The 12,016-nt window shown below is 35.0% G+C and overlaps 1 long non-coding RNA gene across 1 annotated transcript; it reads left to right on the top strand.

Annotated features, from left to right (window-relative positions):
- Positions 1-2,837: 2,837 nt before the first annotated feature.
- LOC110449725 lies at positions 2,838-6,000 on the top strand. Its single transcript, XR_002462890.1, has 4 exons — positions 2,838-3,093; positions 3,275-3,398; positions 4,167-4,318; positions 5,165-6,000. It is a non-coding gene; the product is annotated as an uncharacterized LOC110449725 (long non-coding RNA).
- Positions 6,001-12,016: the final 6,016 nt, after the last annotated feature.

Here is a 12,016-nt window from a genome sequence, read left to right as displayed (position 1 = left end):
TAAACAAAGCCATTGTCAATACTGAGCATACTACTGTATATGAAACAATATCCCAACGCAGGTAGTATCTCTCTTTAAATCTTTAATTCATGTAGTAATACAAATACTGTATTTTTTCATATTTGTTTCTCTGTCTAAACTTCTGCGGTAAAGAAAAAGTTTTTAAAAAATATTTGTAAATATGATTTTATGGAGACCCTCGATGAGCCTCATATTTTATGATATTGTGAACTAAACGTATTGGAACATATCTTAAATTATATCAGAAAGATACAAGTAATTTGAACTGAAGACATCTTGCAGATTTGACTAAGCGAATTAGTCTACCATACATTTTAGCGTCTTAATAACAAGAGTAAAACATTGTACGCCACTGAAGTATCTAACTGTGTAAACTGATGGGAATTAAAGGTTGTATTTGAAAACGTGAATGAATTGCAGAAAATCTAACTCTAAAAATATATTTAAAATTTAAAATTGTGAAATTTATTAAGGTAAAGTAAGTTAAGGACATATATCTTCGATAATCATGGGTTACGCTCACTTACGCTATCTGCACCCACTGTAATATGTCATAGCAAAATATAAGGCTCAGTGTGTGCCACCTAGTTGATGAGACAAGAAGACTAGCTTGAGGATGAAGGACATCGTGCTAGTTAAGAAGTTTTATGTTACCGCAGTCATCGCAAATTCTCCTGACCCCGTTGTATGCATGTTTAGGTGGGTGGTTTAACGTCAGCTTCACTACCAAATAGCTATATCCTGCAGACGACATGAGACCCCGTTAACGCTTCACTGTGCATGTACCCAGGTACAAGTGTTAACGTGTCTGTATTGTGTTCATATATTGATTGGTACACAAAGTTATATTTATTGCCAACAATACACATGCATTATTATCTCGGCGAGGGGGATTAAACAATGGAACAGTACATACGCTTGTACTTATTCATTTCAATGTATAGGGCAGTCTGTTGTATTTTAAATCAGTAATGACGTAAATTAATTATTTACACAGTTTGCCTTGGCTGTTCAATATAGAGTATACACGTATATTAACAAGAAAACTTTGGTTCAAAGTACAGTGCAGATTCTTAATCGAATTTCTATAATAACAAGAGTCAAGAAGATTTTAATAAAGCTAGGCTCCCGACAAAGATGAACCATAAGATAATAGTTCAGGAGAACATGGTTTGTGAATAGTTTCATATTTTTTTGATGTTCAGTACTGTACTGTTTGACAGAGATTGATCGATGAGTTTTGGATGTCGATTTTCTGCCAACAAAAACTACCCTGATTGATTGATCAAACGAGTTTTACTTTTCATTAAGGGTTTCTCTCTCGGTGAGTGTAAATAGCTGATGCGATGCATGAACTAATACATGTTTGTCAACTGTATGCCAGCTTGGTGCAGTACATTGTTATTGATTTAAAGTAAAGAGGTGTGGGGGTATCGACACAGGCGGACTTTAATAGTTCATCATGATGTAAATGGGATGTAATACAATAGAAGCGAGTAAACGACATGTATTTTCTCAAAACCTTATTGATTGTCAAGATAGCTAATATAATATTTCAAGTTTAATACATTTATAGAATAAAAAGATAAATTTATATATAATCCATTTAATACAAAATATTGTGAAATAACCTATCATGATATCAAAAAGATTTCAAAAAGTCTATTGTATAAACTAAAGGGTACGTGCGTCAAACGTGTAACCACGGGACCAAATATTTCGTACTTGTCCGCATATAAACGAGCGTGTATTTTAAAGCTTAAGTCAAGGTCAACCATACGTACGTATTGTTCCTTCTTATTCATAAATATAAACTGAAGGAATTTTAATTAATGTGTTACATGTACCTATTGGTAATACAAAAGCATGAATGAATGGGATATCCTTGCGAAATAACATTTGTATGACACTTATAAACCATATTTTTAGAACGATTAAGTATAATGTATAGAATAGAAAATGGCGGTTATTTTGATATAAAATTATTAACATTTTAATGCATTAAAATATTTGAATCTACATTTCAATGTACATTTTGTATAATATATCTTGTGTTCCCTAATATCAATGATCAGCTGCATGATGCGGTTTATTAATGTTTTACATACTGTCTCTATTGTCATTATATATATGCATTCACACGTGTGTTTGCGGTGTGTGTGTGTGCGCGGTGTGTGTATGTGTGTGTGTGTGTGTGCGGTGTGTGTGTGTATGTGTGTGTTAAGTTCACATTGCTAGGCACAGGGTAGAAGTCACAGCTTCTTTCGCCCCCCTTTTGCCCCCCCCCACCCCGCAAGGTTTGCTAAAACCTTGATGAACAGTTATTTTTTCGACTAGTACCACGGTTCACAACACACATACTATCATACTCATTATCAATTTGAAATAAACACTAGTACTTATTTAATTTCTGAAATTTATATAGTAATGCAATCTTACGTACACCTCATCTTTCTCTTCTGTTTCAACTGTTGTTCAGACCAATTTGGATTTCCATCTTTTTATCATTCAAATGTTCGATTCATACTATCATAGAAAACATGATACCATAGCAACAAAACAGTGGTCACCGATATTAACAAAAAGTAAATACAAACTTTCCAGGAGCTTAGCATAGCTTACAAAATGGAGGGTATACCCGTCCATATATAATTTAAGATATAACTGAATTATTGACTTGTTGATGTTAATGAAACAACTTATCAAGGGTCCACAGAATGAACAGATAATGTTCGATAAGATAGTATATTGCCATAAGAGTATGTACAATATGTCAGAAAAACACAAGCTGTTAGTTAAAAAATCAAATTATCCCAATAAGAAACTGGGGTTTTAAAAGCAAAATAAATGCTCAAAACAGATCAATGTTGACTTTCTCAGTAAATACATAGCTTTGAAGTGATATTAAATGCTTTTTTCATTTTGTTGTATTCATATTGATGTTTTCTCTCTAAATACTGGTCAACTCTAGTCAACCTCAAGCAATCGGGGCAAGGATAATCTCGACTGTATAGCGACGTCAGAGAGTGAATTTACTGTCACGGAAAACGTTTCTAAACACGTTTTTTTAAAGTGAGTTATAGGCATTGACTGTAGTTCTATGGGTTTTCTCTTTGAGGAACATTTATATAATTGCTATTTTGCCTTTGCCTTTTGACATTTTTGAAATTCTGTCCAGTTCTATGGTATGACCACATTAACTGTAGAGTCAATAAGTAATCTTTCCTACGTTGTTCATTTCACTTCTTACAAGGTGGTGCTTTGGCGGGAGAGGTGTGTGAAGGGAACATATATACTTCCAACTTCTACGAATACTCTGTCTACTGCGATAATGGCTGCTGTGGGTCCTACTATTCCTTACAGTGTTGCCCTTCATAGTAAGTTCAGAACAGAAACATAACACCATAAAGATATCAGCATTATAAAAATCATTGTAAATATTTTTTTCTTTCAAAAAGGTTCTGTATATCAAATGGCCAGATATATTTTCTATCTCGTACAGACGACTTTCACTTGTTTGGTTATTTTTGTGTAAAACTTTCATAGACGATTTCTTAAACGAACTTTTGTATTAAAACAAATATAAATTGTAATTAGATATAGAGGATCTTACACGGATGTCCATGTCATATTGATTTAATTAATTGATTCAATAATATGATATGACACGAGTGTCATATCAATTTTATGAACGAGTTTAATAAATTCAATATGACCTGAACACGAATATAAGATTGTATTTTTCACACAACATTCGTAATTTGAAAAATAAATCTGAAAACACAATAATGTGTTATCAGCTAATTCTATATAAATCAAAACCAAAGTACTCTGATCTTAGTATTGTCGTTCCTCGCAGTGAAAAAGTAGTGCCAGTATATTTTATAATGATCAGTTTTAAATGCATTGAGAATGCTAAGACAAAATAAACGTTTCAAGTTCATTTAGAAAAAACAGTTAATGTATCATGTGGTATAGTAAATGGGTACCCGTAGTGGCGTACATCTTGTAATAATATCATCTCACGGTTTGAGCAATCGTAGTACCATTACGTTTTATTACACGTGTGAAATATCATATGTATGACAAAGTAAAATGGGTCATTAATGTGATAAAGCGTAATGAAGATTGTTATTGTTTTTAAGTGTCGGTCTCATTGTTGGAGCAGTGACTGGAGGTCTGTGTTTCATCGGAGGTATTGTGTTTCTAATCTGCTTGTGTCACCATTGTAACAAGAAAAAGACGTCAGTCGGAACGGTGATTTCAAACCAGCCCGCAGGCGTAAACACAACAGTCGGTAAGTATATTTTGTCAAAACAGTACTCCCGTTGCGTGATCGAAGGGTTCCGTTCAGGCTACTTATATCTTTGCTTCATTCTTTAAATAGGAGAACATCGAAGGCTCGCGGCAGCCTGTTTGATTGATTTCAATTATTAAAACCTTACCATACCAATCCTTTGAAGACAATTGAGAAGCTACTCCTATATTTCAAAGCCAGTCAAAGTTATCGTTACGCTGCTGCGCGATTTCTTTCATCTTTATCAAAATCATTAGACTTGTATATTTGAATCATCCCCAAAGTGTCGCTTCAAGAGCATTAAAAATGGCATGTTCAAAGTGTGTAGAGGGGTTTTATCGCGAGTGTCTTTGCTAATGGTGGGAAATGTAAAAAATAACCTAATAAGACCAAGTAATGGACATACGCCTTTGGTCGCTTTGTCCGAGTGATACGCTCGTCTAATATGATTCCCCTTCTGTTTCAAAAGTACATTGGACCAATTTGGATTTTAACCTTTTTAGTCGCTAATATCACCAAGTCATCGAAACCCGAAACATGTGTATAGTGTATTGCAGTTTACTTATTTTAATTAATTACCAAAAATTAAACATTCATCAAATATTTGTGAATATTCCATGATTGGTATTGAAATAATGTAGAAAACTGTAAAATATTTTTTTAATTAATTTTGCATTTTACATTGATATTTCATTGAAGAATTGCAATAGTCGTCATCATATTTTCCATTGACATCACTATAGTTTAAAAAATGGGAATGACGTTACCGTGTGAAAGTACATAATTATACTGACACTTTCATTTAACGGGTACTTGTTTTTACATAATAAAATTTTAAACTTCCAGTAGGTACAACCCAACAAGGAGTGTATTACCAACAAGGAGTAGCACAACAACCGGTTGCCTACCCACCACCAGGTCCTAACCAGACACCAATGGCAGCCTACCCACCACCAGGTTCTAATCAGACACCGATGATAGCTTTCCAAGCACCGCCACCAGCCTACCCAGCACCGCCACCAGCCTACCCAGCACCGCCACAAGCCTACCCAGCACCGCCACAAGCCTACCCTCCCCCGGCAGCGGGCCAGTCTAATCCTTCCTCACTAGATCAACAATATCCGGAAAAGCATTAAATACGCAAAACCATATACATTTCTTTTGAACGTTTGAAAATATTTTTGTATTGATTATTGATTTATGTTTTTGAAAAGAGTCCATACTACATCAATATTAGTTTACTTTCTGGTTCAAATCAAAGTATATATCTGTGATATTTATTCTTATAGTATTTGCAAATTTTACTAGAAATTTGAACATTCGCAAGTGTGCATGTCTTTGTGTATTGATTGGAAAGTCTGTTTTAACTAAAGGTGTTTTTATTCGTATTTTTGTAATATGAAGTTAAAAAAAATCTCTGACAAAAGCGATGAGATAAGATGGAATGTTTAATCACAAATTTTATCAAGTACGTACCTTTCTTAAAGCCCAATGATTTGTAACCGTTTACATACCTATATTTCTTTGATACACAACGAATTGTATTCTATGATAATCAATTCAAGAAATGGAGTAATGGCCCTCAAGGGTTTCGTAATACGAAATCCTGTAGGGTCATACCATCCCGTATACCCTGCCAAAAATCCGTGTAACGAATTTATTACCCCTTTGTGTCTTTTATAATAAAAGCAAAGAAAAATAACAGGCACAGTACCTCATTTAGTTTCGTTTTATCAAATTCCTCGAACTGTTCTTCCTGATTCTTTTCTTTTAAATACGTCCTCAGCATGTTTGATGCTCGTCTGTTCGACTTTTGTGTGTTATGTGGCACTGTTTCCTCATCAGTATGCGAAGCGAAACGTTTTGCCATTTTGTAAACAGCGAAGCAGACGACGAATGCAAGTTGTCTCCCGATTCCCGGCCGCAAGATACAAAGACACGTGACCCGTATACCCCTTGTAAAATCACGTGATTCCACCGTATTACTGCTGAGAATCACGTGACATGACCGTATACCCCCTGAGATTTTCGTATACCCCCTGAGATTTACGAATGCGGTTTGGTACACTGTAGTTTTTAACCAATCAGATTCCTAGATTTTTCTCAAAGGGGTTATACAATTCTATATACACGTCACGAAAGAGGCTTTTCGACATAAGTAAAAAGGGAAAGATATATCACAGCTTCAACAGCGTGAAATACGCAATTGGCATTTTGGCAATTTGTTGGCATCCTTATGCTTTCCGTTATATGAGAATTATGCAGATTTTTGTAGATTTTGTGTGAGACAATATCATGTATTTCGTTCAATGTTCTGTAGTCCCAAACGAATTACTAAACTGTTTGTTAAAGGATTTAAGTCTTTTCTGTTGGAGTTATGGTGTATAAACCTCAAAGGATTTTGAGACAAATTTTATGCACAGAGCATGATGCGATCCTCAGATTTACATTAAGTTTCGTGATAATTTTTGATAATTTCAAGAATATTGGAAGTTGCCAAACATATGTCACTCATTGTGCATCCTGGCAAAAATAATAGATGTTTCACATTGATTACAACTTTTAAAACAGTATAACATATGAATACTCATGATAGACAATTTGTAAATAAAACGATATGTAAAAAGGACTACCTCCTGAACTTATTTGCTGACATATTCATACGCCATCTGGAACGTTTATTCAGTAGGAATACTGAGTTAAGTTTCAGCAGAAATGTAAATATAAAATTATTTTTTGTATCCTCGTATCTTATACATGTACTAGTCCTTAATCCTTACAAATATGCTTTAGTTGTAGTGATATGTGTGTTGGTATGCAATATCATTAGTCAAGTAGGGCAACACAGAAAGGATATGTTTCGTCTGTAGGGTACTTCTACTTTCTCTACAGCTGATTTCAAATCATGCATCAAATGCTCCCAATCCAAAATGGTAGATGAGTAACGTTGAATATTAAGTCCGACATTGTGTTGGTTTGTTCTGTTGTTAATTATTCGGACATATCTGATATGTTTGACAATTTATAGATGTTGTTTCTTTTAAATTCATATTATAACCCCTAACTGTCATATGGTACTACACCAACTGTTTATCTACATTGATTTTTCCCAGCAAAATTTATTACCAGCCTCAAGAAATATTTATATAAAGTTAACTTAAGGATCCCTGTCCCTACACAGGCGAAACACTAGAGAGTTCCATCGCAGATAGAGTAACCTCCCCTTAGTTCCGTTTTGGATATAACTGTAGCTCGGCTTGGACGGGATGCTTTCGTTGACAAGGTAACTCACTTAGTGTGAGCGACAGAATAATAAGCTGGAGTCCACAGGGTTTGACTACCGTTTTTGTTCCGTTGTGTTTTTACACATATACATAAAAGTCTCGAAAGTTATTCCTTCATTTTCAGAAATTGAAATGGATCCTTAAGTTCCTCATCTTGTCATGGCTTCATATCCATAACATCTGAGTATTCACCAAGTGTATTTGTATCTAAATTTATCCTACCTCAAGCATTTATGTATCTATTTTCGTAAATCTATGCATTTTGTATTGCTCATTTGTCAATGAGCTAAATGCAGCTTAAATTGAATGTAGCAAAAAAAAAAAAAAAAAACCACTTTCAAATCCTATTAAAAACATTGACTTTTGTGAAAAAAAATCTGCTTTGTTTTGTTTATGAAACCCTGTTGTGTAATTGTAAAGAACATGAAAAACTAAAAAACTAAAAAAATAGTAGAAAACCCTGGTGAATTATGCAGAAGGAAGATAATCTGACTATAACTACAATAGGTGTAAGAAAGCATACGTGAAACTAAGAAAGAAAGAAAATGTTACCTAGGCAAAACTGAAAATAAAAAATCGGAAAAGGTCAACGATAGCATTCGAAAAAGAAGACACAAGATAACATTGGCATAATAGAAAAGACAAAAATAAACTTGGTAAATTTGCAAAAGATCAAATTTCCCTTGGAAAATTTAAAAAAAGATAAAAGATTACCTTGGTAAATTTAAAAAAAGATAAAAGATTACCTTGGTAAATTTGGCAAATATAGGAATAGCTTGATGAAGCGCTGACAGATAAAAGGGAACTAAGTAAAATTATTATATATAACTCACATCCGTTGTACATAGAAAAATTTAAAAAACACAAGAGACATTTTCAAGCATATACTAGATATATATATTAGTGTGCCGAAACATGTTTAAATACAGCTGTAAGTGGGATATTTAATACAACATTTTGGCTACAACAAATAATATATTTATATACATATACATATAAGAATTAATGCAATCCTCATTGTACTGATAGCCCCAAGAATAAATCAACCACCATGTGACACAAATAAATCACAAAAAACAAGAAGTAAGAAAACTGTTTTAAGCTTTCTTTCATTCTGTAGTAGGTTATTACAAAAGCAATACTAATTGTAACTTAATATCTAGCGTTTTGGTTTATTTAATGTGTGTTCCTTTTTGTTGCAAACTACTTTTATTGTCAACACAAAGGCCTACTAAGGTTTTAAGTTTAAACTATAAATGTATCTGTAAGACAACGATGATACTCCACTCCCATGATTAAGAATCAAAACAAAGTCATAGAGGTCAATGTCAACGGTAAAGGTTATAAAAAGTCAAGCAACACTGCAACATGCTATATTGATAGAGGAGAATTAGTATATAAAGTTACATGACCCTGCCTGCAGTAATTATTCTATAACGGACAAAAACTATAAGCTTGACCAAGGACACAGAGGTCAAGAACAAAGGTCAAGGCCCCAAAAACATGTTCTCTTCATAAAGGTGGTTCATGTAATCATGTGAATTTCCATGACCCTATATAGCTGCAGTAATTGGTTCTTTATTGAACCAAACGCAAAATCAACGGACCGGTCAGATGTACGGTCGTACGGACGTACGGACAAAGATAACACTATATCCAACGCTCCACCTCGTGGCAGGTCATAAAAATGGCGATCAAAAACACAGGTTTCATCTAAAAATCCTCTATTGTTTTACTGACTATTTAAGTACCGATAATGTATGAATTTACCTGTCCTATAAATATACCTGGAACAGTTTGGAAGTACCTATTAATAGAAACCCTGTTTATATCGGTAAAACGTGCCAGTAATTTATCAAAGTGTTTCGTCGCAATGTTGTATACAGGTACACATACATCTTTTCAGTACATTACCTTTAACATTTTTTTTATTAGATTTTCTTTTTATTGAAGATTTTTTTTGCATTAATAGTTACAATCAAACAATTCATATTATATATTCATACCTCACACGACTCATATATACTCTTACTTACATCAGTTAATATATTAGACGACAGTACATGTAATGGTACACATATTGCCTTTATGAGAACAGAGAGAGACAGAGAGAATAGAAAAGAAGAAAAAAAAATAGCAAATAAAAAAAGGAGAAAGTCAACAGAAAAAGGAAGAAAAGGAGAATCTGGTTTTTGCACTGCAGCTCAAGAATAGATTATAAGACAATCTTCTGTACTAGTTGTCAGTAAGGTGATTTCGGCTTTAAACTGCAAGTAAATAAAGCTATATAATAATAATATACAAATTTATATAGCGCCCTATATGATTTGTAAAATTAGTCTAAAGCGCTTTACAACATATGGATAATAGTAATGGTTATAATTGTGAAAACAAAAAACAAACGCTTACAATCACTTCTATACATTTAAGCAAGCAATGTGCACACAATTGAACAAATAAAATGATGGTATTTACATGACGTCTTTGCAAAGATTCTAAAATGCAGACGTGAAGAGGTGAGTTTTGATGTCCCTCTTGAACTTGGCCAGGGTATTTGACTTTCTAATAGCAGATGGTAAGGTATTCCACAACGTAACCGAAACCCTCCCAAATAATCTGTTTCCGTAGGTCACAGTACGAGATTTTGGAACACACAACAAAGATCCTGACTCTGACCGCAGTGATCGTGACGGCTGATACAGGGTAACAAGCTCCTGTAGGTACTGAGGAGCTGTTCCATTCAGTGCCTTGTATGTGAACACCAGAGTTTTGTACTGCGACCTGTATCGTACAGGTAACCAGTGCAACGAATAAAGCACATGTGTGATGTGCTCTCTCTTTCGAGTACGAGTAACTAGCCGTGCTACAGTGTTCTGGACCCTCTGCAGACGACTAGTTAGTTTGTCAGATATACTACAGAGCAGGGCGTTACCATAATCCAACCGAGAGGTAACAAGTGAATGTACCAAAATCTTGCATGCATCTGCAGTTAACAACTGCCAAATACAGCCAATGTTCCTGATCTGGTAGCAACAGGATTTGGTAATAAGCGTTCACTTGTTTCTCCATGTTCAGTGAACTATCAAAGTATACCCCTAGGTTTTTAACAGTTTTTATGGTACCGACCTTGAGCTGGAGAGCCATTGTTTGCTGACACTTTGGGGAAAAGACGATTAGTTCCGTCTTTTCCTGATTAAGCTTAAGCATGTTGGCGTTCATCCAGATACTGATATCTGTCAGACAAGCTTCCAGACTTTCTGAGACTGTATTCCAACTGTCCTGTGGTTTGATGACCATGTAAATTTGTGTGTCATCGGCATAGCAATGATAGCGAAGACTATGCCGACGACAAATATCACCAATCGGTTTGGAGTACATACAATATTTTTGTGGTCCTAACAACTACCCTTGAGGAACCCCGAAATCTAGTACTTTGTCATGCGAGGTGGAAGATCCGATGGCAGCACACTGTCGTCGTTCACTCAGGTAATACTGTATCCAGTATAGTGCGGTATCAGTCACTCCATAAGAGTATTCCAGACGTTTATAAAGTATGCTATGGTCGATGACGTCAAATGCAGCTGACAAGTCCAGCATGACAAGCACCGCTCTGCGCTTGTTATCCAATGCAGAAGCTATATCATTATGTACACGTAGGAGGGCCGTCTCAGTAGAGTGTCCCATGCGGTATGCCGATTGCATGTTGTCATGGAGACTGTTTGCATAGAGATGAACCTCTAAACGCCGGGACACAACCTTCTCCAAGATCTTAGACAGAAAAGGTAGATTTGAAACTGGGCGGTGGTTTTTCAACTCCTCCTTGTTCATTCCAGGCTTCTTTAACAATGGTTTGGCATGTGCTTTCTTGAAACATAACGGAACCCTTTACTCAGCCAATGATTTGTTCATGATTAAGGTTATCAAAGGAATCAGTTCTTCAAGACATTGCTTTGATAGGTCTGTAGGCAGTCGATCAAGCTCACAGGACTTTGATTACGAGGTCATGATAATGTTGCGCAACTCCTCCTGGGTTGTTGGTGAGAGCTTTGCCAATGGTTCCCCATCAAATACAAAGCCAGCAGTCATTACAGAGATGTCAATGTCAGCAGAGGTGTTCACTTCGGCAATATTTTTCCTGATTGAGCTGATTTTATTCAGAAAGAAATCACTGAACTTGCTTTTCTTTTTCAGAATTATAGCTTGGTAGGATAATTTCACCTTTCTGTCCCATTATAAATTTACCCTTGGGTTAATTATACCAAGTTTCCTTACAAAATGTGCCCGAGAAATGTGGGTATTACTCAGGACAAAATATATTTATATCATAATCTTCAGCTCAAATTCACAAAAAAGGGACAAAAAAGTTGGAGTTCAGGCAAGATTCTATACAGGTATAGTAAAAGGGGCATAACTG

This window comes from Mizuhopecten yessoensis, unplaced genomic scaffold, assembly GCF_002113885.1.
Source record: "Mizuhopecten yessoensis strain PY_sf001 unplaced genomic scaffold, ASM211388v2 scaffold479, whole genome shotgun sequence".
Classification (NCBI taxonomy): Eukaryota; Metazoa; Mollusca; class Bivalvia; order Pectinida; family Pectinidae; genus Mizuhopecten; species Mizuhopecten yessoensis.
The sequence above is the reverse complement of the archived record's forward strand: the minus strand, read 5'-3'. Positions and strand labels throughout refer to the sequence as shown.